Below are 7,383 nucleotides of genomic sequence, written 5' to 3' on the forward strand. Positions count from 1 at the left end.
CAGAAAATTCCAGCAAAGCAGAGGCGGGATCTCAGTCAAATAGAAGATTTCTTAAGACAAAGCAAAGCAGTATCAAGACCTTTACTCTCACTCTTTGAATGAATGGATCTTGTCCTCATCCAGAATGATCTAGAAATGGCAGACAGTTGTCAGACCTGAGTTCTGAACCCACCACTGGCTACTTATCTAAAAGTGAGCAGTTTACTCCAGGTCTGCAGACCAGTCATTCTGATTTACAAAAAGAAGGAATTGGATTAGATCTGTGGTTTTCAACTTTGTTTTAAGCATGAAGTCTTTTTTTATTACTATATCATATTTTACCTGGAAGAGCAAGATTAAAACAGAACATAAGGGAGCTTTTAAGTTGAAATGGAAGTGGCCAGTACAGAGCTTGGCTTATAGGACCCACCCATCACCCTTATGCAGCCAAGGCCCCTCCTCAGATGTCAATATTTGGAGGGTTTGGAATAGTTGGACTAGAAGCTCAGAAAAGCTTTCCAGCTCTCAAGCTCTGTGACACCATGATCCTGAGAACCAATGGATTTGGGAGGTTGGTAAGACCCCCGTGGGCTAGTTGGGGTGGGCTTTGAAGAATGGGCCAAGCTGAAGCAAAGGAATGAGAGAGAAGGATGTATTCTAGGCAAGGAGCAGAAACATGAAGCAGAAGGGACTTTCCAGTTGAAATAAAGTATTTGGATAGATACTATAGACTCCACAGTGTATGGGAAGTATGGGATCAGTGCTTCCCAAGGATGTTTGCTGTGAGATCCTGTTTCATTATATCCTATCTCAACAAATGGGAAATGCTTTCCAGTGACATCCCAAGTTGCAAATCAGACAGGTTCTGCCATAGGAGCTCATTGCTCTGGCAGGTACAGGGGGTAATCCTTTACAATGATGAGTCCTCTTGCACTTTGCAAGAACCTAGTGTAGGTAAATTGTCTTCAAAATGGCCATCAGCAGTTCTGCCATCCCCGTAAGTGCACAGGGCTCCTCCAATCAAGAGACAACATCTGTTTTCCCTTCTTTTGAGTCTGGGCTGTTCTGTGTCTTGCTTCAACCAATAGAATGTGGTGGAGGGGACCCTGCCAGTTCTGGGCTCAGCTTTTCAGAGGCCTGGCAGCTTCCAGTTTCTCTCCCTTGGAAGCCAGCCACTCAGGCTTAACTACGGACTGATGAGAGAACACATGGAGAGAGACAAAGACAGTCCTTATGGAAAAGAACTAAGGTGTCCCAGGGGACAGTCAAGACCATGGCGCCAGACATGTGGTTGAGGTCATCTCGGACATTCCAGCCCCAGCAGAGCACCCAGATGACCTCCTGGCTGAATGCAGCCATATGAGTAACCCTAGCCAACACTATATGGAACAGTAGAAGCACCCAACGGAGGCCAACTAACACACAAAATTGAGAGAAATGACAAACTGTTATGGTTTTAAGCCATTAGGTCTTGGGATGGCTTGTTATGGAGCAATCATAGAGAAGTGACATACAGAAAACTACTTTTCGATTGCTTTGCCTTTTCCAGAATGTCATATAAGTGGAATCGTAGGGCATGTGGTCATCTGAGCCTGGCTTCTTTCACTTAGCACAATGCTTCTGAGACTCATCCACACTGGCCCAAGAGTGGGTGCTTCCTTTTGGCTACTGAGTAGTATTCCTGGAGCAATTTGACAACTTCCTTTCCTGAGCTTTAAAATTTGCGTGGGTTTTCTGGGAGGCTGACCCGGGGCGGAACATCTGCTGTGATCTGGATTTTAGGGAGGGTAGGCTAATGGCGTCCCTGAAATTAACAATTTAGCTTCATGCTGACCCTTCCCACCGGCGTGTCATTTGGTGGATGTGGGAGTTCTGCACAGCCAAAGAGGGGGAAGGAAGGCCAGTGGGACCCCTCCCTCCCAATGCCCACCCACTTGGGGGTAGGTTGGCACTGTTGCACACATGAGGATGCGGGGGAATTCCCAGACAGTTGTGTAACAACATCAGTGGAAGAGATAGGCAGGTGTCACAAAGCATGGGCACCATGAACCCAACCAGCTTTATCACATTTCACAGTGTTTCAGTCCTTCCCTTCCCAGCACCGATTCCATGCAGGGCCCTGAAATCGATCCATGCACTGGAGAGCCCAGGAGGGCCCCCATCCAAAACTGCCTGGGCAGGATGTGCCTTAGTCCTGCTGCCTGAACCGGGCCTCCCCGCTGCCTAGGAACTTGGGAGATTATTGGAATGGCAGGACACTCCTCTTCACTTGTGGCGCCAGTGGTTTCATGGGCATCTTTTCCTGTTTGGCAGCCCCCAGGAAGCAGAGATAACATAGCCTGTGAGCTCTGCCCAGGGGATTATGAAATAAGTTTAGTCACTTGTAATAGGGCAAGGAAAAGTGTTAGCTCCAAAACATGGCTCTGTGGGTTGGCATTGGAAAGGATAAGCCGTCAGGGGAGAAGGTGACCCTGGAGTTGGGATTCACCTTTCCCTGGAATTGCCTGTTCCTGTTGCAATGGCCTCCCCCCTCATCAGTCTGGCCCAAGGTGGCCAAATCTTCCTTCTAGTGCCTTGCAGAGACTGGGCTGCGGTCCCTCAGAGAAGCATGGAGCTAGAAGGTCTGTGCTTCCGTGGATGGCTCCCTGCTCAGCTCTTGCGCTCCCACAGGCCCTTCTTAACCATCAGCCAGGACAATATGCACAGGTCCCTTGATTCTTGGGAGCTCTACCAAAAGTAAGAAGCTGAGCTTGCTCTCCCAGTCTGCTGGGACCCGCAGCCTTCATGGTCCATGTTCTCATGTGAGAATTCCCCTCTTTCTTAAATAAGTTCAACAAGCAAATTTCATCAATTATGAGAGACCCAACCTTTGACTCACAGGGTCATGCTTGACTGTAACATTCCTTGAAGAAAACCAAAGCACAACATGCTCAGTAACAGCATGGGGTGGGGTAGGGTGGGGAGGTCAACATAGCAGAGAGGTTAAGGGCAGAGCCTATGAGACCAAACTGCCTAGCCCTACCACCTCCCTGCTGTGAGACCATGAGCAGGTCACTGAGCCTCTGTGAACCTTAGTTTCCATACCTATAAAATGGGGTAATAATAATGCCTAGCTCACTGGATATAATTGAGCAATAAAAGTTTAAATAAAGTAGGTATGTTGGTGCCTGGCACACAGTAAGTACTCAATATATACAACATGTGTTCTTGTTGATGTATTCTTACAATGTTCTGTTAGGGACAGTGTCCGGTTGAATACAAAGCTCCCACTGATGGGACAGGCTTAGCTACCCGTCACTTCCTCATTTTCAGGCTGGGCCCCGAGGCTCAAAATCCAGACTCTGAATAGGGGCTCATAAGAATAACAGCATCATTTCCCAGAGGCTGGTAGAGCTTGGCCCCATGGGCAGCCCCTTGCAAGCATATGGGCACAGGTGGGCAGGCAAGCTGGCCAGACCATCTCATTTGGGCATCAATTCCATGGGGCTGGGAAGAGAGGGCATCCAGTTTCCAAGCTGGGCAATGGAACTCGGCACTCTCACCATGACTTTATAGACTCATGTAGAGGTACAGTCACCTACATCCCACCTCCGTGCTTCGCACATGCTGTTCCCTCTGTTGTGCGCCCTTCCCTGTGCTTCACCTGGTTCACTCCATCTCATCACTCAGGTGCAGCCTAAGTGGCACTGCCCCTGAGCCACCTTCCTTGGTTTCCTCCATTGTCCTTGTCATCCCAAGTTCTTACTTTGATGGCACCTATCATGATTTTTACTTATATGCTTATTTGAAACTTTGTGGCTCTCTGTCTCTCATTCTGTCTTCATTTCCATGTTTTCTGGGTTTATAACTTATCATTCAGCACCTGGAAGAGCAATCTCTTGATTTGTTGAATGACTGATGGGATGGACAGACGGACAAATTCCAGAGGGCGATATTAGGTTGAACCACATGAAATTGCTGCTATTCAACTGTCTTTGACCTACAAAAACAGCAGTTTCATGTTTTGACCTAATATTTGCCATATGGAGAATTCACCTTCACTTATCTGTGATAGCTTTATAAATTATAAAGGGCATAGGAAGCCTTTAGTGTGGGCCCACCTCACTGGTTGGGACACCAGTATCTTCGTAAATGTAGCAACATGTGAAACACACGTAGCTGTCCTTGATTCACATGTGATGAAACTGAACAGAGTGGTTAAATGGCCTGCCCAAGGTCAGTTTTGCTCATGGTTTAGATTAGATACATGTGTGTTTATATATACCAGCAATTTTTAAAGCCCACATTCAGGAGCAAAAAAAAGCTTGGCAAATTGAGGGAACATATATTGTTGAATTTAAAACAACACAGTTAATAAAATGCTTTTACTGTTTTTGAACTTAATGGCAAGAGGGTTTTTATTGATTTAATTCTTTATGCTCACCATTAACTCAACAAAACTGCTTTTTAATTTAACTCAAGTGCTTTTAGCTCACAGTTTTTGAATTCAATAAAAGTCATTTTAAAATTCACTTTATTGCTCTGTTCACTCCAAATTAAACATTTCCCTGAACTTGAACAAGACCCCTTTGCAAATGGACACATTTCTGTAAATACACATTGCCATCTTCCATAATTTAAGTCTGAGCACAATTCGATGGGCACAATCACGTCAATTTCCTCATCAGTCAGAATGCTGTGGCTGATCTTGATCTTGAAGACCGGTACGGGATTATTAAATTCTGACAGGTGTCTTTCTAATTTTTATTGTGATGGTACTTCTATAAATCATGCAATTTTATCCAATGGTGTTGCAAATTTTAACCGATGTATAAAACTTCAGGAGATGTGAAGATTAGCTAGCTATTGTTAATGTTAGCATCATTAACATCTTTCTGGACTACAGAGCAGCAGGTTTCATGACTCCCACCTCCAAACTCCAATGCTAGTGGTAACAGTCTATAATCAGTTCTGACAAACGCCACATTTGTTGGCTTTCCAAATCTTCTCTGGGCATTCCGCTACAACCATTTCCCCTAAAAAGCTTAAACTTGAGGTTACAGTACAAGTTCTATGTTGTATGGTATTGTTACCACATAAAAAAAACTTTATTAGAAACTTTATAATCTTAAGACTTTTTTAATACTAAAAATTCCTCAATATTGACTTTCCTATAAACACTGGCCAAAAAAAAAAAAAAAGATGAAAAAAGATCGTCACTTCTGTAGCCTGGTAAGTGCCAACATATTTTTATTTTTCATGTGTTCTTTTTCCTCTCATTCTTATTAATGCCTAAGTGAGTCAGTGACTTTACCTTCGTTACATTAAAAAAAAAAATGCAAAGTTTTAAAAGGAGAACATTTCCCATTTTCTTGGGCTGTGGCATAAATGCCAGGACACGTCAATCTTCTGAAATCATTGATTATTAATGCATTTGTTTTATTTATTTATTTAATGCATTAATTTAATTAATCAAAAAGATTAAAGAATCAAATGCATAATTCTCTCTCCATGATGAGTATGTTAGAGTGACGTTCTATGAGACATTGTATGACACAAAATCATTTTGTAAGGATGCTCTGTGAGGTAGAAGAGTAAGCTAACAATACTGTTTCAACTCCAGCCACAGGCACTCAACATTCTCGAAACCCAGCTTCAGTTTCTTGTGGGCCCACGGATGTACTGGTGCTGAGTAAGAAGTGTCTCCCGAGGATGGTAAGGTAGGCAGCTGCTCTTCTACCCTTCCTCTAAAAACAAGAAGACAATAAAAACATGAAAGAGTTTATTAATGAAAGCAGCAGACCAAAGACACGCACACACACACACACACAAACAAAAAACAGGAGATGAGGAGCAAAAATAGACATCGGGTGCGTATGTGCTCATGGCAAGGCGGGGGAAGGGGAGATAATTATAAAAGCATGCGTGAAAGCCAACATGTCAGGGCCATCACCAAGCCTGCTCGGATGGGGCAGATGAAGTGTTTGCAGCAAAGAAGGGCAGAACCACGAAATTGCACACAGACATCCCCAAAAGGGGCCTGAGAACGGATGGCCAGTAATGTGGGTAACAACGGACAGCTCAGACCACAAACATCAACAGCGACATCAAAATTTCTTTTTAAAAAATGCTCTGTTGCTCAAACTGTGAAAATGGAAAGTAGCTAACACTTTTTCTCAGACCGCATTCTTATTACAGATGTCTACACCCAGGCACCAGCTCTGCACATACGAACAGCACTGCACGTACAAGAAACAGGCAGGCATGAGGAGCTGGTTCTCTGTGCACTTGAAGATTAAAGGCTCATGAGTTGAACTGAGGCTGCAGACTTCTCCCTGGACTCTTCACCTCAATATTTAGGACAGAGTCTTTATAAACCAAGAGTAAGTGCAAGTACGAGGTCTTCTTTACCTTCCACCTTGGGTGCTGGTCAGCCTTGTGTACACAGTTCGCTCACTGTCATATTCCCCAAAGCTCTACGGTGAAGAACTTGAGCTGTACACAGAACCCTGGCTCCATCACTTGCTACCATGACGACATTGATCAAGTGGCTTAAACCTTTCTGTGGTTCCATTTCTTCATCTGGTAAGTGTGAATAATAATAGAAGCCTATTTCATGAGTTGCTATAAGAATCAAATGAGATCTTCATTTAAGGTACTTTGCAATACCATCTGGCAATAATAAGCACTCAATAAATATTAGTCAACATTATTACTATTATAGCTCTTCCCACTGGCTAGACTGCTGAGAACCCAGCCCATTTTATATCTCAGTTGTGATAGAAGGTAGAACAAACACTTCTCACTTCCTTTTCTTCTAACACCAGTTTTCCCTTTTCACCTCCAATCTATTAACTTTATTTCTGGCTAAACCATAATTTTCCTGACCCTTCTTTTCCTTTTGCTGTGGTTGCTTTGCTTACGGTTAATAGCCACCTCCCTACTGCCATCACTCTTACCAATACCACCACCACTACCACGATGCCACCATCAAAACCACCTCTACCACCAACACCAGCACCAGGACCATCTCCTCCACCTCCACCACCAGCACCAGGACCATCTCCACTACTTCCACCACCAAGACCAACACCAGGACCATCTCCTCCACCTCCACCACCAACACCAACACCAGGACCATCTCCTCCACCACCAACACCTACACCAGCACCAGGATCATCTCCTTCACTTCCACCACCAACACCAACACCAAGACTATCTCCACCAGTTCCACCACCAACACCAGGACCATCTCCACTACTTCCACCACCAAGACCAACACCAGGACCATCTCCTCCACCTCCACCACCTCCACCACCAAGACCAACACCAGGACCATCTCCTCCACCTCCACCACCTCCACCACCAAGACCAACACCAGAATCATCTCCTCCACCACCAACACCTACACCAGCACCAGGATCA

The 7,383-nt window shown here is 44.7% G+C and overlaps 1 long non-coding RNA gene across 1 annotated transcript in view; it reads right to left on the reverse strand.

Moving 5' to 3' along the window:
• Positions 1 to 4,369: 4,369 nt before the first annotated feature.
• Positions 4,370 to 7,383, reverse strand: part of LOC145720576 (uncharacterized) — a 47,265-nt gene continuing 44,251 nt past the window's right edge. Inside the window, exon 4 of the long non-coding RNA XR_014143643.1 lies at positions 4,370 to 5,705. This is a non-coding gene — a long non-coding RNA (uncharacterized LOC145720576). The remainder of the gene's footprint in view (positions 5,706 to 7,383) is intronic.

Source organism: Leptonychotes weddellii, chromosome 3 (genome assembly GCF_054177405.1).
Source record: "Leptonychotes weddellii isolate Sample4059 chromosome 3, ASM5417740v2, whole genome shotgun sequence".
Lineage (NCBI taxonomy): Eukaryota > Metazoa > Chordata > Mammalia > Carnivora > Phocidae > Leptonychotes > Leptonychotes weddellii.